Here is a 22711-nt window from a genome sequence, read left to right on the forward strand (position 1 = left end):
AACCTCTTTCAAAAATTATTAAGCCATCCTTTGCTGGCATTAAATTCTCCAGCTTTAGAATCTTCACCTTCCTTTTGCTTTAAGTTGTCATATAATGACTTTGCGTTTTCTCAGATCATATTAGAGTCTATAGGTATGCCTTTCTTATAGCAATCCTGCACCCACATAAAAGCTTCATTTTCAATACAAGATAAAAAGGTTATTTCAAAAAGTACAAGGTTTTATGCCTTCTGGCATAACTACAGCAACAGCTTCACGAATTTCCTTTTCTTTTCCTACAATGGTCCTTACACTAAATTCATTTATCTTGAACTGAAGGGCAACTGTAGCTGCAGGCCTCAAATCAATGGTACTCATCAAACAATTCAATTTTTTCTTATAATGTCATGACTTCTCCTTGCATCTTGGGAGCACTTCCAGCATCACTAGTAGCACTCTGTATGGGTCCCATGGTGTTATTCAAAGTTTACCGTATTGCACTAAACACGATGAAAAATATGCAAGAACCATCGAGATCATTTTTTACTGTAATATGTAACTTATTGGAGAGACTAATCACACAGAGATGATTAGCATCACACGATGTTTAAAGCAGACTCAAACACTTGAGCTCACCACAACAGGAACATGAGGTGCCTACGAAATTATTACAGTAATACAGTATTTATGCAGTTATGATTTAATACTGCATCTGTTTGTTTACATTTCTTTTGACAGCAAATGATACAATGTATGTCTGTGTGCGTGCACGTTTTAATAAATTTTAACTTTTTATAACATATTAATATTTTATGATAGTAAATAATAAAATAACTTACATATATTTTATGCATTCACGAGACTCCTTTTTGTTAATGTTTTCAGTATTTCTAGGCTACATAGTTCATCTGGGTTTTTTTGAAGTGCCACAAATCTCAAAAAAATTTTTCAATGTATTTACTGAAAAAAATCCGCATATAAGTGGAACCAGTCATGTTGTTCAAGGGTCAACTGTAATCTACAGTAATAGAATGTAAATGAGTCACTGCCAAGGATCAGGGATAGAGGGAGAAACAGACTTTTGGAAGTGACAGAAATTTTCTGTGTCTTGACTGTAATGGTGGTTCTAACAGTGTGTACATCTGTCAAAATCCACCAAATTGTACAGGTTGAGAGTGAAATTTACTGTATATAAACTATAATAAAGTTGTCCAAAAAACAGTGCTGTAAGTAACTGATATGGATCTACACCTACAATCAAAAAACACTGTTAAACCAAAAAAAGCAAGATGTTGAACAGGGTAAAAATAGCAGCTTTTTAGAAGAGTAGGAGAAAGGAAATGTATAGAAACATATGCTTATTTATGTATATAATAGGTATGGAAATAATAGTATATATTATTAATTATTATATATTATTAATAATTATTAATAATATTAATATTATATAATAATAAATATAATAGTAAAGCTTTCTGGGAAAGAAAACTACAAAACCAAGTGTCAGAAGTGTAAAAAAGCTTACTTTTCACTATACACCTACTCAAATGTTTTCTATGTAGACGTACAACCGAGTCAAAAAATTAAAATATAAGTTATATTTCTTTGAAAATAGAAAGTATATTTGGCACACTAATTCATATTGGAAGGCACTAATTTATGAAAGTATAAGCCACTTACCTTATTGAGACAGAAATCACATATCACTGTTTCTTTAAATTGAATGATGATATTTCCAATGAATGATGCTTCTGATAACTTCTTGTGTTTGGGAATTAATCTTAAAAAAATCCTATAACTAAAATAAAACAATCTATTAAAACACATGAGAATAAAAAAAATACTATTGTCTACTAACTGATCTGTTAAAACAACTTAAGACTAAGCTAGATAAAACAACTGCCTAATGACAATGCAAAGCATCACATATCTCATTTTTAATAGATTAGATATAATAGATTAGGTTTATCTTCAAATATAATCACTGTCTCCAAACCTTCGCTCCATAGAAGGAGAATATTTTCCTTCCCAACTGATGGTGAGCCTGGCCACATGCCTTCCTTTGGCCTCATGGTGAGCAGAGTATACTTCCCTGCACCCATAGCCTTAGCCATCTAACTTGCTTTGACTGATGAAACATTAGCAGAAATGACGCAAACAGTGGTTTGAAATTTCTTTGTGCAGCAGGGCTTGCCCTCTTGCACCTCTGCCATCACCATGAGAAGAGTTTCACAGGGTAGATGAAGGCAACCCTTCAGCCTAGACCCCAGAATAAACACAAAGAGAAGTGAGCCTAACTCCACATGAGGTGCTAAGCCCAACCCACAGTGAGATATAAAGACCACCCACACCCAAAGCTGCCCAGGCAAGCCTAACCTAAGTCACCTAACCCATAGCTGCTCTACAGATATGTGATCAAGAATAATTAACTATTAATTAACTAAATATTAACAAGAATTAACTCAAGAATAATTAAGCCATTGAGTTCTAGAGCAGTTTCTTTCTCTTATCCTTTTTTTTAAAATATAATTTATCATCAAATTGGTTTCCTAGAACAATTTCTTATACAGGAATAGCTAACACATATCGTAGTTAATTTTTATTTTCTGAGAAGCTCCAAACTTACCAAAGATTAAACCCCAGAAGTATAATAATAACAAAAAAAAATAAAGCTCATATTCATTATTTTAGCACTAAGAATTATAATTTTTAAAATGATGAATTATCTCCTTTAACATCTCTTCCTCCCAAATTCTAAATACTTTAATACATTTGACAGTTGGGACCTGCCTTAGAAAAGGGATAAACTGATCTACAACTCTACAGTAACTGTCAATCACTCATTTAGTGTTCTAAGGACCACTTCAATTTTAGTTTCCCTTTTGTGCTAAATCATCACTAATCTAGCATCATACAACTTAATAAATCCCCCTTTCTTTTTAACCCCTAAATAAAATCTTGCATCAAGAACTGAAATGTACCCTCTCATCTGTTAACAAATTGATAATACTACTCCTGCAACGCAGAGCTAGCTTATTAATATAATCCTAATGAAACCAATATCGAAGTAAAACAAAAATAATTAAACTTTATATAAAATGACCACTTCAAAAAACCGAAAATAACATTTATATTTTACTACAGCAATTTTACAAGACATGATACAAAGTAACTGAGAATTTTAAGAGTACATCCGATTTCCCACAAGTACTTTATAATAAAATGTACTCAAGTTTTAATCATTAATATATGATTATGAGGGTGCCTGGTGGCTCAGCTGGTTAAGCATCCAACTCTTGATCTCAACTCAGATCATGATCTTGCAGAATGGGAGTTCAAGCCCCACACTGGGCTCTGTGCAGATGGGGAGAGCCTGCTTGGGATTCTGTCTCTCCTCTCTGCCCCTCTCTGCTGTGTGCACTCTCTCTCAAAATAAATACATAAACTTGAAGTAAGTAAAATAAGACATTTGATTATATTAAAATGTGTAAGGGGCGCCTGGACAGCTCAGTTGGTTAAGCATCTTTGATTTCGGCTCAGATCATGGTCTCAGGGTTAAGAGATCAAGCCCCATGTCAGGCTCCATGCTGGGAATGGAGCCTGCTTAAGATTCTTTCTCTTCCTCTCTCTCTGCCCCTCCCCAGCTCCCATGTGTGAGCATGTGTGCATTCTAATAAAAAAATTTAATTTTTAAATAGAGAAGAAAAAATATTTGGATTGTATATCATCCAATATATTTTAACTCTAAAATCATTTTTTTTTAAACTTTTCAGAATTGAGATAGAATTCCTTTCCATAAAATTCACCTCTTTATAGTGTACAATTTAGTGGGGGCGGGGGGGGGGGGAGGAGTTGTGTTGGTTTGTTAAAGAAAGCACGTTGAGTACAAGCAGGGGACAGTTGCAGAAAGAGAAAGAGAGAGAAAATCTTAAGCAAGCTCCACATTCAGCGCAGAGCCCAATACACAGGGCTCAATCCCACAACCCAGGGATTATGACCTGAGCCAAAATCAAGGGTCAGATGCTCATCCAAGTGACCCACCCAGGCGACCCTGTAGGTTTTAGTATATTCAGAATGTGTAAGAATTGCCAGTATCGAATTCCAGAATATATTCATGACTTCAAAAAAATCATGGCTCATTAAAAGTCATTCACCATTCTCCTCTTCTTCCAGCCCCTGGCAACTACAAATCTACTGTGTCTCTGGATCTAACTATTCTAAATGTTTCATATAAATGGAATCACAAAACATGTGGCATCTTGTGACTGGCTTCTTTCACTTAACATGTTTTCAAAGTTCAAATAACATTATAGCATGTATCAGTAATGCCTGGTTTGTTTGTTTTTTTATGGCTGAATACTATTCTGTAGCACGAATATACCATTTTGTTTAGTATCAGTTGATGAATGTTTGACAGACTGTTCCTACTTTTTGGCTATCATGAATAATGCTATGAACAATTCTAATGAGTTTTTGTGTGAACATAGGTTTCTTGGTTATATACCAAGAAGTATGACTTATGGAACATATGGTAACTTTGTATTTAACTTTAGAGATTGTTGTCCAAATCAGCTGTATCATTTTACATCTCCAGCAGCCAAGAATGAGGGTTCAAATTTCTCCACATCCTTGTCAGCATTTATTACCATCTTTTTTAACTTTAGTCATCCTTTTAGGTGTGAAGTGGTGATCGCATTGTACTTTTGATTTGCATCTTCCTAATGACTAATCAGGTGAGAATCTCTTCATGACCTCATAGGTCTCTTCATGACCTATGAGTTTTATTGGCCATTTGTATTTCTTTTCTGGAGAAATGTATATTCAAATCCTTTCCTCATTTTTTATTTTTTTTAATTTTTATTTTTTTAACGTTTTTACTTATTTTTGAGAGACAGACAGAGATGGAGCGCAAGTTGGGGAAGGGCAGAGAGAGAAGAAGACACAGAGTCTGAAGCAGGCTCTAGGCTCTAAGCTGTCAGCACTGAAGCCAACATGGGGCTCAAACCCACGACCCAGAGAACATGACCTGAGCCGAAGTTGGACACTTAACCAACTGAGCCACCCAGGCACCCCTCCTCATTTTTTAAATTAGGTCATTTTTCTTTTTATTATTGAGTTGTAACAGTTCTTTATCTGGATATGAGACTTAGCAGATGCATGGCTTACAGATATTTTCTCCAATTCTGTCATTTATCTTTTCATTTTCTTGATAGAGTCCTTTGATGCACAAGTCTTTAAGATTATGTCCAACGAATCTATTTTTCTTTGGTTGTTTGTGATTATGTGTCATATCTAAGAAACCACTACCTAATCCAAAACCATAAGATTTAGATCTGTTTTCTTCTATGAGTTTTACAGTTTTACCTTACATTTACATCTCCATTCCATCTTGAGTTAATTTTATATATGGTACAAGGTAGGAGTAAAACCTTCATTCTTTGCAGGTGAACATCCAACTGTCACAGCACCATTTGTTAAAGACCATTCTTTACCTACTGAATTGTCTTGGTAATTCTATCAAAAATCAATTGCCCATAATCATATGGGTTTAATTCTGGACTCTCTATTCCGTTCACTGATCTATATGAGGTTATGTCAGTACCACAAAGTCTTAGTTACTGTAGCTCTGAAGTAAATTTTTTCCAGTTGAGATATAACCGACCTATTGTGTTAGTTTCAGGTATATAACAAAACAATGCATTATTTGTATACATTACTACATGATCACCACAATAAGCCTAGTTAATGTGTCACCATAGTTACTAAAATCTTTTTTTCTTATGAAGATTTTTAAGATCTACTCTCTTCGCAATTTCCAAATGTACATTATCAGCTATAGTCACCATGCTGTATATTACATGGCCATGACTTACTTATTTTATAACCGGAAGTTTGTACTTTTTAATCCTCTTCCCCTTTACCCATTTCACCCACTCCCCCACCTCTGGCAACCACCAATCCATTCTGTATCTATGAGCTTAGTTTTTTATTTTTGTTTGTAGATTCCGCATTTCAGTCAGATTATGTAGTATTTGCCTTCCTCTAACTTATTTCACTTAGCATAATGCCCTCAAGGTCCATCCATGTTGTCACAAATGGTTAAGATTTCATTTTTTTATGGCTAAGTAAAAACCACTGTATATACACTGTATATACATTGTGTATACAGGATATTGTATATATACATTTTCTTCATCCATTCATTTATCGATGGACATATTGTTTCCTTATCTTGGCTATTGTAAGTAATGCCACAATGAACATGGGTGCATGTATCTTTTTGAAATTTTGTTTTTGTTTTCTCCAGATAAACACCCAAAGTATTGCTGGGTTCTATTTTTTATTTTTTAAAGAACCTCCACACTGTTTTCAATGCTGGCTGTACCCATCCTCACTGAACAAGGGTTTCCTTTTCTCCACATCCTTGTCAACATTTGTTATTTCTTGTCTTTTTGATAATAATCATTCTAACAGGTGTAAGGTGATATTTCACTGTGGTTTTGATTTGCACTTTCCTGGGGATTAGCAATGTTGAGTATCTTCCCATGTACCTATTGGCCATGTCTTCTCTGAAAAAATGTCTATTCAGAACTTCTGCCCATTTTTAATTGGATTGTTTATATATTTTGGATATTAAACACTTATCAGACACATAATTTGCCAATATTTTCTTCCATTCAGTAGGCTGCCTTTTCATTTTGCTCATGGTTTCTTTTGCCAATGCAGAAGCTGTTCTTAGTATGATGTAGTCCCACTTGTTTATTTTTGCTGTTGTTGCTTTTGCTATCAGTGTAGATTAACAACATCATCACCAAGACTTATGTCAAAAAGCTCACCACCTATGTTCAGGAGTTTCACGGTTTCAGGTCCTACACTCAAGTCCTTAATCCATTTTGAGTTAATTTTTGTGTATAATTTAAGATAGAGGTCCAGTTTCATTCTTTTGTATGTGGCTATCCAGTTTTCCCATCAGCATTTATTGGAGATTGTCATTTCCCTCATCGTATACTCTTGGGTCCTTTTGTAGTTAAGTTTTTAAATGAGGAAGTGTGAGTCTCTCAGCTTTGTTTTTTCTTTTTCAAGATTGTTTTGGCTATACGATACTAATTTTAGCAATTTCTGCAAAAATGTCGCTAGGATTTTGACAGGGATTGCACTGAATCTGTAGATCATTTTGAGGAATACTATCATCTTAATATGAAGTCTTCTAATTCTTGAACACAGATAGTTTTTCACTTATTTAAGTCATCCTTAATTTTTCAAAATATGTTTTAGAATTTTCAGTGCACAAGTCTTATACTTTTGTTAAATCTATTCCTAAGTACTTTATTCCTTTTGATTATATTATAAAAGGAATTTTTTTCTTAATTTCCTTTTTAGATGGTTCATGTCTAGAATTAAATACAACTGATTTTTGTACAATGATCTTGTAACATATAACCTTGTTGAATTCATATATTAGTACTAACAAGCTTTGGGCTTTTTTTGTGGATTCCTTAGAATTTTCTATATCTAAGGTCATGTCATCTGCAAACAAAAATTATTTTATTCCTTTCCAATCTGGATGTCTTTATTTCTTTTTCTTGCCTAACTGCCCTGGCTAGAACCTCCGGCACAATGTTGAATAAAGGTGGCAAAAGCAAACATTCTTGTCTTATTTCTGAACTTAAGAGTAAAACCTTCAGTCTTTCACCATCAAGTATAATGTTAGAGACAGGCTTTTCACAGATGCTTTTCTAGTCTTCATTTGTTGAGTGTTTTTAATCATGAAGGGTGTTGGATTTTGTTAAATGCTTTCTCTACATCTGCTAAGGTGATCATGTGAGTTTTTCCCCCTTTATTCTTTTAACCTAGTGTATTACTTTCTCATATGCTGAGCCAACTTTGTACTGCTGGGATAAATCCCACTTCATCATGGTGCATAATTCTTTTTATATGCTCTTTGATTCAGTATGTATGTATGTAGTTGAGGATTTTTTGTGTAATAAGAAATATTGATCTGTAGTTTCTTTTACTTGTGATGTCCTTGTCTAGTTTTTGTATCGGAGTTATATTCTTGACTCAGTTTCTTTCTAGGAATTTGTCCATTTCGCCCAAACTTCTCAAGCCTGTATAGTGGTCCAAAATCCATAGAGAGAAGAACAACACTAACTTTAAGAAGTAGCTATTTACATCCTTCTACTACCATGTCTCTCATTCTTCAGTAGCAAAGTCTCTGTAAACTAGCTGCTCCCTGTGGAGTAGCTTCTAAAGGAAGGAATTAAATATCAATCCAAGGCTTCCAGTTTTTCATTTTTCCTGGGTTTCTCCATGAACACTAAAAGGGGCAAAGGGGGCTTTGCTAATCACAGAGACCTGTGTTTCTATCTTGAGAAGTTCATGCTTGTTATTAACAAACCATCCAATTACAATTTCTATATCCTTTAGAACTGGCAGAACACAGAGCAGGCATTATATTATACCTATGTAACACAAAGTGTAAGATGCACTTGGAAGAAGTGGAATTTTCACAGGAGGAAAAAAAAAAAATCTGATTGTCCTTGACTTACAGTCACCATCTTGGATTTGTGCCTAGTATTGAAGAAGTCATGATCATTTCTACGACTATAGTCATAAAAAACAGAAGGTTAAATAAATAGGGGCAATAGCATCCATCCATTCATGAATAGATCAAAATTTTCCCTAAATCATCAAAAGGTTAAAGACAAACAGAAATACTAACAAATTTAAGGGTTCTAGAATAAAATCAAAAAAAGCTAGAACTTGATTTATCTTGACCCCAACAATAAAATTCTTCAATCTTGTAAAAAGTTTCTAACAAAAAAACCTACATCTTATATAATAAAATTTACTATAATATAATCACACTCAATACCCAAAAAGCAAATAACCCAGTTAAGAAATGGGCAGAAGATATGAACACACACTTTTCCAAAGAAGACATCCAGATGGCTAACAGACATAGGAAAAGATACTCAACATCAATCATCACTAAGTAAATACAAACCAAAACCACAATGAGATACCACCTGATACCTGTCACAATTGCTAAAATTAACAACACAACAAACAACAGGTGTTGACAGGATGCAAAGGGAAACCCTCTTGCACTGCTGGGAATACAAACTGGTACAGCCACTATGGAGAACACTATGGAGGTTCTTCAAGAAACCAAAAATAGCGGCGCCTGGGTGGCTCAGTCGGTTGAGCGACTGACTCTTGGTTTCGGCTCAGGTCATGACCTCGCATTTCATGGTTTCAAGCCCTGAGTTGGGCTCTGTGCTGATGGCTGGGAGCCTGCTTCAGATTCTCTCTCTCTCCCTCTCTCTTTCTGCCCCCCACCCCCGCTTGCTCTCTGTCTCTCTCAAAATGAATAAACAAACTTTTAAAAAAATTAAAAAGGAAAAAAAGAAACTAAAAAGAACTATCCTGTGATCCAACAACTGCACTGTTAGGTATTTCCCCAAAAGATTTAAAAATACAGATTTGAAGGGGTACATGCACCCCAGTGTTTATAGCAGCATTACCAACAATAGCCAAACTGTGGAGAGAGCCCAAATGTCCACTGACTGATAAATGGATAGATGTGGTGTATATATACAACAGAATATTACTCAGTCGTCAAAAAGAAACCCTGCCATTTGCAACAACGTGGATGGAGCTAGAACATAGTCAATCAGAGAAAGACAAATACCCAATGATTTCACTCTTACGTGGAATTTAAGAAACAAAACAGATGAACATGTGGGAAGGTACGGAGAGAAGAGAGGGAAACAAACCACAAGAGACTCCTAATGATAGAGAAAAAACTATAGGTTGATGGGAGAGGGGTGAGATGGGTGATGGGTACTAAGAAGGGCACTTGTTGTGATGAGCACTGGGTGTTGTATGTAAGTAATGAATCACTGAGTTCTACTCCTGAAACCAATACTGCACTGTATGTTAACTAAAATTTAAATTTAAAAAGGGGGAGGGGGGAGAAAATGACAGAGATGAAAGCTATAATAATGAGTGTAAAATGTGAAAAAAGGCAAATCAATGGAACAAAAAGTCTAGAAATAGACACATTTAGACAAACCACCAAATTTTAAAATGTGCAAAAGAATTGAATATATACCTCACAAAGATAATTTACAAATGGCCAATAAGGATCTCACAAAGTATTTTACATCAGTCATCAGGAAAATGCAAATTAAAAACACAATGAGACACCACCACAAACACATTAAAATGGCTAAAATTTAAAAGACTGACAAAATCCAGTATTTGTGAGGTTGTGGAATATATGAACTCTAAGAACATGCTGCTGGGATGAAATAAAATAAACACTTAGGAAATTTGGTACTTTCTTATAAAGTTAAATTTCATGTACAAATTCCAGTCCTAAATATTTACCACCCAAAATAAAAACATATGAAAAAACAATAAAAGCATATGACCACAAAAAGACCTATATAAAAATGTTTCTATTAGTTTTACACATAATAGCCAAAATGTGGATGCAACTCCCTGCATCAATTACTAGTATATAAAAATAAACTGTGGTATTTTCATGCAATGGAATACTTAGGAGAAAAAAACAAACATAAGCATGTTGTTTATGCAACATGAACGAAATTTTTAAAAATCATTATGTTAAGGGAAGGAAGTCAAACACTGCATAATCCCACTTATATGCGGTTCTAGAAGAGGCAAAACTCATCTATAATAACAGAAAACACAACAGTGATTACCGGGAGTCAGGAACATACCTGAATACATTCCAAGAGACCTTTTGGGGGTGATGGAAATGTCCTTTATCTTGGAGTGTTAGCTCCACAATGTTCATATGCCCAAACTTATCAAACTTTATTATCTTAAACTGTGCGTTATACTAAATGCACATTTAAAAACCCATTTGGCAAAAAAAAAAAAAAAAAAAAATTTATGAGGCTTTCAGGGTTGGAGATCTTTTTAAGAAGCTACAAATATTGGGGCGCCTGGGTAGCTCAGTCGGTTAAGCATCCGACTTCAGCTCAGGTCATGATCTCACGGCTGGTGGGTTCAAGCCCCACGTCGGGCTCTGTGCTGACACCTCAGAGCCTGGAGACTGCTTCAGATTCTTTGTCTCCCTCTCTCTGCCCCTCCCCTGCTCGTGTTCTCTCTCTCTCTCATAAATAAAAAAACATTAAAAAAACTTTTAAAAAAAGTTCTTTTGAAAGTTACAATTAAATCTGATATAGTACTAATTGGCTTTTAAATATAACTTACTGATAAATAACAAGTTTTTCTCTTCACAAAATAGCAAAATCAATACCTAAGAAGTGGAAGCATTTTCATATTAAATACAGTACATAAAAAATTAACTTACTTTTTTTTAAGTAAGTTCTATGCCCAACATGGGGTCTGAACTTACAACCCTAAGATCAGGAGTTGCATGCTCAACCAACTAAGCCAGCCAGGCACCCCCATAAAAAAATAATTTAAAACAAACAAAACTCACACCAGATATGTAAATATCATGTACTCAAGAACAAAAGTCAGTTCCTCCAGGGAGGAACAGTGCCTTCTTTTTTATGTTCCCAACAAGCACTTTACTCAATGCACAAATATTTATTATACCTCTAATACAGGATTTATCAGTTATATAGGAAGTATGCTTATATAATGTATGTCCTCCACTATAATAAACGCTCCAAATCATTTCTGCACCCCAGTTATCAAACAGTAATTATTTGTCAACCTACAGATGATGGATTTGACCACAAAAAAAATGGTATCTTAGAGCTGAACAGCCTGTTATCTACTGGCATTAGAATCTTGAAAACTGCAAAATGCCTCAAGAATAGTTGCCTCAAGGGGCGCCTGGGTGACTCAGTCCGTTAAGCGATCAACTCTTGATTTTGGCTCAGACGATGATCTTACAGTTTGTGAGATTGAGCCCTGTGTGGAGCTCCACTCTGACAGCATGGAGCCTGCTTGGGATTCTCTCTCTTCCTCTCTCCCCTATTCTACTCGTTCTATCCCTCTCTCAAAATAAATAAATATTTAAAAGCCTGCTTGGGATTCTCTCTCTCCCTCTCTATACTCCTCCCCCATGTGCACATGCGCTCTCTCTCTCTCTCTCATTCTTTCTGAAAAATAAACTTTAAAAAAAAAAAAAAAGAAAAGAAAAAGAAATGAGGCACCTGGATGGCTCAGTCGGTTGAGTGTCCAACTTCTGCTCAGGTCGTGATCTCATGGTTCATGAGTTCGAGCCCCATGTCAGGTTCCCTGCTGTCAGCGCCAAGCCTGTTTCAGATCCTCTGTCCCTCTCTCTCTCTCTGCCCTGCCTCCGTTTTCTCTCTCTCTCAAAATAAAAACATCACAAAAAAAAAAAAAGAAAGAAAATCTATTCTACATAAAGCATAAGAAAACATACTTTTAAAAAACCACAAGATATGTGAACTTATCCTACCAGACATCAACAATTAATAAAATCAGGGTGCCTGGGTGGCTCAGTAGGTTGGACGTCCAACTTTGGCTCAGGTTATGATCTCATAGTTTATGGGTTCGAGCCCCGCGTCAGGCTCTGTGCTGATGGCTCAGAGTCTGGAGCCTGCTTCGGATTCTGTGTGTGTGTGTGTGTGTGTGTGTGTGTGTGTGTGTGTCTCTCTCTCTCTCTCTCTCTCTCTCTCTCTCTACCCCTCCCCCACTCACACTCTCCATCTCTCTCAAAAAAGGAATAAACATTAAAAATTAATAAAGCCATAGTAATGTGTTATATTGAAAGACAAATAGAACAATGGAACAGACTAATGACACAAAGCAGAGTGCCCACAATCAGACTCATGAATGTATGGTCAACAGCTTTTTTTTAATTTTTTTTTTTTTTTTTTTAAATTTTTGAGAGAGAGACAGAGAGACAGAGAAAGAGGGAGACACAGAATCCGAAGCAGGCTCCAGGCTCTGAGCTGTCAGCACAGAGCCTGACATGGGGCTCGAACCCACAAACCATGAGATCATGACCTGAGCTGAAGTCAGACACTCCACTGACTGAGCCACCCTGGAGCCCCGGTCAACTGCTTTAAGACAAATAGTACTACAGCTGGGAAAATAGATTTTTTAAAGAAACAGTGCTGAGACAGTGGGCAGGGGGTGGGGGGGTGGGGAGGAAAACTGGTTTCCTACTTTGTACCATATACTAAAGTCAATGCCAAATTGAATACAGACACAAAATGTGAAAGGTGAAACTTACAAAGTATTAGTACACAAAGATGATATTTTCTAAAATCCTACAAATCAATTAAATGGCCAACTGAAGGAAAAAAGGACAAGAAATTTAAACAAGTTCATCACAAAAAGGAGGAGGAGGAAGGAAGGGGGGAGAAGAGGAGAGAAACCCAATAGGGCAATGAACAAACACCACAATGGCTAAAATTTTAAAGTTTAAGAAGACAAAGTATTGGTAAGAATGTGAGGTAAAAGGGCACCTGGGTAGCTCAATCAGTTAAGCGACTGTCTCTTGATTTCAGCTCAGATCATGATCTCCTGGTTTGTGGGATCAAGCCCAGCATCTGGCTCTGCTCGGACAGCATGGAGCCTGTTTGGGATTCATTCATTCATTATCTCTCTCTCCACCCCTTCCCCATTCACATGTGTGCATGCTCTCAAAATAAATAAACTTAAAAAATAAAAAAAAAAAAGAATGTGAGGTAAAATATTGCTGGTAGCAGTATCTATTATACAAACACCTTGGAGAATAGGTCAAAAGAGCAACCAGTCTATAATGAAACAGATGGCTGAAGAATCCCAAAAGGATTCTTGATTCTCCCACTTGAGGCTAGTGGGAGTGCACACAGGAAAGGGAGTGGATTTTGAGTATGAAAAATCTGACTGTCAGGCATGTGACATTTGGGGGGGAAACTGTGCAAGCACCTTTTTTTTTTTTTTTTTTTTTTTAACGTTTATTTGTTTTTGAGAGAGAGCAAGCAAGTGGGGAAGGGGCAGAGAGAGGGAGACAGAATCCGAAGCAGGCTCCAAGTTGTCAGCGCAAAGCCCAAGATGGGGCTTGAACTCACAAACCATGAAATCATGACCTGAGCTGAAGTCAGACACTCAAACGACTGAGCCACCCTGGCGCTCCTGCCCTACCACATTAAAATATTAGGCAAAAGAAAAGCAAGGCAATTATTAACTCCAAGGGGTTGGGGGGGGGGGGGGAGAGAGAGACAGTTTCAGAATACTCAGCTCAGCAGTAAAACATTTACATAGTTATAACAACACTCACTACTGGCTTAACCAGCAACTGAAATAGAACTCTTTTAAGGGGATATGGGGAAGGAAGCAGGAGAGCTAAATTTTTTAATTTTTTTTTTTTTAACGTTTATTTATTTTTGAGACAGAGACAAAGCATGAACGGGGGAGGGTCAGATAGAGGGAGATACAGAGTCTGAAACAGGCTCCAGGCTCTGAGCTGTCAGCACAGAGCCCGACGCGGGGCTCGAACTCACGGACCGCGAGATCATGACCTGAGCCGAAGTCGGCCGCTTAACCGACTGAGCCACCCAGGCGCCCCAGAGCTAAATTTTTAACTAAGAAGGCAGAAAGTAAGTAACATCTGAAATTGATAAATCAAAATACAGCAGTTATTGCATACCACCAAAAATATGGAGTTAGATACTAAGAGTAACAGCTAGAAGAATAAAAGTGGTAGCTTCTGGAGAAAGGTATTAGGGGATAGGGAAAGGTTAGGAATGGAGTGAGATTTGTCACTGTAAGGCTGTTAGTGCTATTTGACCTTAAAAATACACAAGATTCACTTTGAAAGTTCTGAAAAAGTTCTCCACTCTTATTTCATTTCTGTCAGTGTATCCTGGCATCCAACAGGTCTCCTCTATTGACGTATAAAGGTTTTAGCCATTTTTTAAATTTAGAGTGCACAATCTATTTTAAAATCTCACCAAAATGGAAATCCTGAAAATTATTTACCCCAACTGACTCAACAAGTCAAAGAAAATGAGAAGATTTTTTTCAAGTCTAGAAATGCAAGAGAATGTAATACAATTCAAGTACAAAAAAATTAAATTAATAGGAATACTACCCACAGAGAGATTTTTTATTGGCTACTAAACATCTGAAACTTTAACACCTGAACTCCTAATCTTGCCTCCTAAATCTAAAGTTTTCAAAGGACTCTCATCTCAGTAAATGGCAGGTTCATCCTTAAGTGTCCAACATAAAACTTTGTGCAGTCATTCCCAATTCTTCTCTTAAGGTTATGCAATTTGTCATTAACAAATCCTGTCTACCTTCAAAACACATCCATAACGTGACCACTTAAAATCTCTACCACTTCCACCCAGGTCCAGGTCATCATTTATCTGTCACCTGGATTTTTACCAACAACTTCCTAATTCCTAACTCTGCCTTCAGTTTTGCTCCTCCCTCCCCACTTCAGCTTCTCCACAGAACAGCCACATGATCCTTTTAAAACTCAAGTCAGGCTGTTATTTCTCTGCTCAAAACTCCTCAGTGACTTCTCATCTCAATCAGAGTAAAAGCAAAGGCTGATGTTAACTATTAACTACTTCCTGGTTTTGTCCCTACTCACTCTGCTCCCGTTAGGTTGGCTCCCTTGCTATTATTTCTTAAATGCATTAAGCATATCCCCACCTGAGGCTAAAAAGTGTTCCAGGCAAAGGAAACAGCTCTGCTTTCAAAGAATTGATATATATATATTTTTTGTTCCAGAATGCAGCAAAAGACAAGTTACCCAAAATAATACAAAAATTTGTTTTGCTACCAAAAGTAGTATACACACACATGCACATGCACCACACACACACAATTCATACACAAAAAAAGATGTAACAAGCCTAAATTATTTTTTAATGTTTTATTTATTTTTGAGACAGAGCATGAGCAGGGGAGGGGCAAATAGAGAGGGAGACACAGAATCCAAAGCAGGGTCCAGGCTCTGAGCGGTCAGCACAGAGCCCGACATGGGGCTCGAACTCACAAACCGTGAGATCATGACCTGAGCCAAAGCCGGATGCTTAACCACTGAGCCACCCAGGAGCCCCGTAACAAGCCTAAATTAGCATTTTTAACAGAGCATGAGCATAGCCACAGTCTATTAGTACCAAGTAAAACTGATTGAAGGATACAGAGATGACTGAATTTTAAGAATTCTATTATTATAGGGCATCAACCAGCCAAATAAAATAATTATCACATCAATGTAACTCCTTCACTGGAAAAAAAAAAACAAAAACAAAACACTTCATAAGATGAAAACAGCTTTGTTCTACACAGCCTTAGGACTATTTTACCTAATCTGCTCTTAGTATTTCAAACATCACTGGAAACTTCCAGCCAGGTCGAAGTGCAGTTAACTCCATCAAAAGATTACTGTAAAATCCAACTCAGTACACCTCTCAATTCCACTCTCAGTTCTGAAAATCAAATATTCTTCAGACAATCACAAAGGTCCTCTGGGAGACAAAATCACCCGTTTGAGCATCTGGCTTTATTTTAATGTTTATTTATTTGAGAGAGAGAGAGAGAGCATGTGCACGCACGCCCACACACACGCACAAGCCAGGGAGAGGCAGTGGAGGAGAGAGAGAGAATTGGGCTCCATGCTCAGCACAGAGCCCAATGCAGGACTCAATCCCACGACCATGAGATCGACCTGAGCTGAAATCAAGAATCAGACGCTCAAATGACTGAGCTACCCAGAAGGCCCTGGCTTACCTTATTTTAATTCCTCTAGTAGCAGTATCTGCTGGGTAAGCCAAATGCTGGAGCTACACTATTCTCAGCAACTTTGAGTCCTGCACTATATTCGAGGCCTAGTGTTTGGTGATTCCTATTTTCTTCCACAAAATCCAGCTCTATAAATGGAGTCTTCTCTTTCTTATCTCTGTGTGTGTCAATTCACTCACCCACTATTTAAGGTAATCCAAGTATTTCTTACATTCTAAACACACCCCAAAAATAGAGATGAAAAAAACATTTTAAGTAACAAAGTTTAAGGGCCCCTGGGTGGCTCAGTCGGTTAAGCGTCCGACTTCAGCTCAGGTCATGATCTTGCAGTTTGTGGGTTTCGAGCCCCACGTCGGGTTCTGTGCTCACTGCTGACAGCTCCAGGCCTGGAGCCTGCTTCAGATTCTGTGTCTTCCTCTTTCTCTGCCCCTCCACTGCTCAAGCTCTGTCTGTCTCTCTTTCTCAAAAATAAACATTAAAAAAAATTAAATAACAAAGTTTAAGCCAATTACTGTTAACCAGAAACACATAACGTGTCATAACTGAAGCCACAAAAGACCATTAACAGAGAATGCAACAGAAAACACACACAATAACACAAGATATTGTCCCTAATAAATTTTTCCAAACATTGAAAGCCTAAATCTATTACAAAAATGGCTCCAAAATATGTGGGAAACATGTTCATCAACTCATTATAAGTGGCATATATGGTTGGGAATCAAAAATTTAGGAAGAACAAGGGCACCCAGGTGGCTCAGTGGGTTAAGTTAAGCGTTGGACTTCAGCTCAGGTCATGATCTCACAGTTCATCAGTTCAAGCCCCAGATCAGGCTTTCTGCTGTCAGCACAGAGCCTGCTTTGGATCCTCTGTCTGTCTGTCTGTCTGTCTCTCTCTCTCTCTCTCTTGCACCCCCTCAAAAATAAATAAAACTTAAAAAAAAATTTTTTTAATTAGGAAGTACTCCCCAATAAATAATATTTTAGCAACAAGAGACCCACTATCATCAAGTAAGCTCTATCTTAAGAAGAAAAGCAGAAATACCACTGTAAAAACTGTTCTCAGAATTAGTCATCTTGATAGAAAAACAAATTGCAAAATTCCTGTAATTTTCTCAATAGACTGGTAATAGTGATTCAGTAAAACTCAACATTAATTAAACTTCTAAAAAAGTTAGATATGGGGGTGCCTGGCTACCTCAGTCAGAAGAGCATGTGACTCTTGATCTCAGGATCTTAAGTTTGAGCTCTATGTTGGGGACAGAGTTTACTTTTTAAAAAGTTGGGGGTGGGGCACAGTACAGCATGTGACTCTTGATCTTGGAGTTGTGAGTTCAAGCCCCACACTGGACATAGAACTTACTTTAAAAAAAGGAGGGGTGGGGGAGTGCACCTGGGTGACTCAGTCAGTTAAACATCCAACTCTTGATTTCAGCTCAGGTCATGATCTCACAGTTTGTGGGGTTGAGCCTGGTGCAGAGCCTGCTTGGGATCCTCTCCCTCTCTGTCTTTCTGCTATATGCACACTCTCTCTCACTCTCTCTCAAAGGTAAATAAACATAAAAAAAAAAAAAAACAGGTATAAAAGCCACATAGCTACATATAATTTTCTACGAAAGAGATAAATGAATGTCATGTACCACTGTACTAACAGACAAAACACAATACACATTAAAACATCAACAGCAGTAAAAGTTGGGAGATGAAAGGGTACACAAAGAATGAATACTTTCACATTTTACTTATATGTTTATGCAATCTTTGAATCTTTCGTATCAGAAATGAACACACTTTATTAGCTGTGAAGTAAAAAACTATATACTGTTTATATTGATGTAAAATATACTGGGAAAGCTCAAAAGTGAATCTGAATACACCTATGCAATAACTTGTACACATTCTTAGTATTTTTCTTAATAGTCAAAAAATGGACACAATCTAAATGTTCATCAACTGACGAATGGATAAACAAAATGTGGTATACACATGTAATAGATGGTATTTAGTTATAAAGTACTGATAACATGTAATAGACTGTATTTAGCTATAAAGTACTGATACAAGCTACATGGATTAACCTTAAAAACATTATGCTAAGTAAAAGAAGGTAGTTTATATGATTCAATTTATATGAAATGTCCAAAACAGACAAATCTATAAAAACAGATACACTGGTGGTAGTAAGGGGCTAGGAAGGAAATGAGGAGTGACATACTAGTACAGGCATTTTGGGGGGATGATAAAAATATTGTAAAATTAGACCGTGGCAATGATTGTACAACTCTGTTAATATACCATCTCCATAAAGCTGTACCAAAAAGTGAATATGAAATTATATGGATTTTAATATGCATCAAATATTTAAAGTAAGCCTAAATGTCTTGAAAATTATCTATTTTTGTTTTTGAAAAAAGCCTCACTTAGTGACTTCGCTTAGTGACAACAAACTTTCAAATATTAATTGAACTGATTTAACAAAATAAACTTCGAACTTTCACGTTAACAAAATTATCTTCTTAAAAGTTCCTAATATTTGTTTTATTCAATAACTGAATTTTCTGAGTGAAAATATTCTAAAACTTTATATATTTAAAAAAAATTTTTGTTGATGTTTATTTATTTTTAAGTGACAGAGTGCAAGTGGGAGAGGGGCAGGGAAAGGGAGACACAGAATCCAAAGCAGGCTCCAGGCTCTGAGCTGTCAGCACAGAGCCCCAAGTGGGGTTCAAACTTACCAACCACAAGATCATGACCCCAGCCAAAGTTGGACGCCTAACCGACTGAGCCACCCAGGCGTCCCTAAAACTTTATATTTTAAATATGTACAGTGACAGATGCTAGAGCTAGGCATATTCCCTAACCTCAAATACCTTGGAGGAAAATTATTTAAGCAGTACATATCTGGAACTATATATGTGACTCTTTTGGGGGGAAGAGAGAGCACAAGTGAGCCAGGGGCAGAGAGTGAGAGAGAATCCCACAAGGGCGGGGGGTGGGGAGGGGAGAAGGAGAGAAGCAGGGCTTGTTTCTTTGTTTGTGGTTTGGTTTGTGGTTTGTTTTTTTTTCATCCGAAGCGGGGCTCAAGCTCACACCCTATGAGATCATGACCTGAACCGAAGTCAGATGCTTAATGATTAAGCCACTGGGTCATGAGTACAAGTCCCACATTGGGACCTAAAGCTTACTTCAATCAATCAATCAATCAATAATAAAAGATTAAAAAAATAAAATAGATAGCACTTGGCTAAGTTGGTAAAGCATGTGATTCTTGATCTCTAGGTCATTAGTTCAAGCCCCAAATTGGGACCTAGAGCTTACAAAAAAACATAAAATAAAATGGAATTATATCTGCATTATAAAGAATAACATTTATCAGAAAAACTATACTATCTATAGGAAAAAAAAAGTTAATTATATTTGCCTTTCTCTTAACCATCAATAAAGATGATACAAAAGCAACATTTCCTAATATAAAGTCCTTAGAATAATTGGCACATCATAAGCACTTGTTAAATATCAGCTATAATAATAACTATAAGAATATTACTGATACAATAATATTTCCTATAAAAAAGAAAACATTTACCTTAGTTACTCCTGGTTTCACTTAACTGCTGGACAATTTCATTTCCATATTATCATTATCCCTTTCAACTTTAACAACTACGTTAATTCTAAACTATTCAATTATTTACACTAAAACAGTTCTCAAGGTAGGACCATAGGGATTCCAGGGATCTTTTCAGGAGATTCGTTAGCTCCAAATCATTCTTGAGTAAAAGATCAACTCAAAGTGCAAAACAGACCAATGAATTTTAACACAACGTTGTACAAAAAATATATAGAAATGGTTTCAGATTCTACGTTGCAGCTAACCTTTAAGAAATTACCACTTGTTTAAAAAAATATATTACTATTTGTTGAGTTTTGTTATAGAATCAAAGAGTATCACAATTATCTGAAAAGATTACTAAAGCACTCCTCCCAACATATTGATGTGAAACTGAATTTTCTTCATATACTTCAACCAGAACAACATATAACTGAATGCAAAGCTGATAGGAGAATCTAGCTGTCTTCTATTAGGCCAAACATTGAGGAGATTTACAAAAATGTAAAAGAGTTGTCATTCTTTCACTAATGTTTTTTGCTTTATAACTAAAATTTAAGTTGAAAAAAATTAATTGTTTTGGAAAATGGTTGTTTTTCAAAATTAAAAATGTTATTTATATTAGCCTGTAATTTATCAGTTATTTTAATGAATATATTAACTTAAAATACAATAATTACCAATATAAACAAAAGCTATTTGAAATCCTACATAATTTTTAAGAGTGTAAAGGGATCCTAACCAAAAACTCTGAAAACCACTTCATTAAAGTAATACTTAATATCCCACTTTTATTTATATTGAGTCTTCATCTCTATGAATCCCCCATATGCAGCCATAAATGTTTAAAGTAAGCTGAAGAGAACAGAGGACATAAATCTTGCTTTCTTCAGATGTACTGTAACACAATTAAGCATAAGATACAGCCCCCTCAAAAAAAGAAAGGATGGCCAAGTTAACTGAATGATCCGTTTGCCAAAAGTAACTAAAGTAGTATAATACAGTTGTAATACACAACTTACACAGAAATAGAGCCAAAGAACTTCAACTGTGCCGAGAAAAGGATGCACAGAAAAATTGGGGCTGCAGAAGGGGTAATATAGTTCTTAAGTCAATTACTTATAATAACAATTTTACTGGAGTTGATTTCACACTACCATCTGAATTCTGATCACCTTCAATAAGAACTCTGTAACATAAATTTGCCAAAAGAAGTCATGAAAACGTATTTACTTATTTAAAAGTCCATTCTTTTGAATTGTGCAATGCTAGCTACCTTCATTATTACAATAAATACAATCAACTTGTGGGGTGACTGGGTGGCTCAGTTGGACTCGGTTTGGGTAAATCTTGGTTTGGTGATCTCATGGTTCCGTGTTTGAGCCCAGCATGGGGCTCTGCGCCTGCTTTAGATTCTCTCGCTCTACCTCTCTCTGCCCACTCCCCCACCCCTCTCTCAAAATGAATAGTTTAAAAAATATTTTTAAAAAATACAATCAGGGGCGCCTGGGTGGCGCAGTCGGTTAAGCGTCTGACTTCAGCCAGGTCACGATCTCGCGGTCCGTGAGTTCGAGCCCCGCGTCAGGCTCTGGACTGATGGCTCGGAGCCTGGAGCCTGGAGCCTGTTTCCGATTCTGTGTCTCCCTCTCTCTCTGCCCCTCCCCCGTTCATGCTCTGTCTCTCTCTGTCCCAAAAATTAAAAAAAAAAAAAAAAAAAAGTTGAAAAAAAAAAATACAATCAATTTGTTCTATAATATAAATACCAAGCTAAAAAACTCTATCCAGCAATGGGGGGGGGGGAGGGGGAAGGCATTCATTAATTAGGGCCCTTTTCCCTTTCTTCTGGAAGCATAATTTATCAATTTAAATGCCTAGTACAAAACCTTGTATGAGGCTGATGTTAAAAAAATTATTGTTCACTACAGAATTTTCACACTGTTCAGTGAGAAATGACAGCAAAATTTTCCTTGGCCAGGAATGAGTAAGGTGGGCAGAAGCTTCGTCCTAAGAAGGGTACTTCTGAAGTCACACATCTAACCTAAGGGGGCATACACTTCATTCTGCCTGAAAGGGAGAAGTGTCTGTTAGAGTTTTCTCGTTTCTAGGCCTGAATTTGCAGCTTCCAAATTAACCGCTTTTCAAGCACTTTTCATCCTACTCTAATATCTAATTCCATAGTAAGAATTTTTAAGTTTTTCAAATTAAAAACAGTTCCATTGTGGTAGATGCCCTATGTAACGCAGAAACTAAGGACCTAATACAAAGGTTGAATATAGTACAGTCCACTGCAACAAGAAGGTTTTAAATTGAAATCCCTGTTTTATCAGCTTTTTAAAAATTAAAGGGGAAAAAACAAAACCCACCCACATCTTACTATTCCACCAAGTAGTACCC

At 36.5% G+C, this 22711-nt stretch overlaps 1 protein-coding gene across 5 annotated transcripts in view; it reads right to left on the reverse strand.

Annotated features, from left to right (window-relative positions):
- ESCO1 (establishment of sister chromatid cohesion N-acetyltransferase 1) overlaps positions 1–22711 on the reverse strand; it is an 80879-nt gene that overhangs the window by 56216 nt on the left and 1952 nt on the right. For all 5 annotated transcript variants that reach the window (XR_006210062.1, XM_042962695.1, XM_042962693.1 and 2 more), the window contains exon 2: positions 1660–1777. The gene's annotated coding sequence lies outside the window, so the exon portion shown is untranslated. The remainder of the gene's footprint in view (positions 1–1659; positions 1778–22711) is intronic.

This window comes from Panthera tigris, chromosome D3 (genome assembly GCF_018350195.1).
Source record: "Panthera tigris isolate Pti1 chromosome D3, P.tigris_Pti1_mat1.1, whole genome shotgun sequence".
NCBI lineage: Eukaryota > Metazoa > Chordata > Mammalia > Carnivora > Felidae > Panthera > Panthera tigris.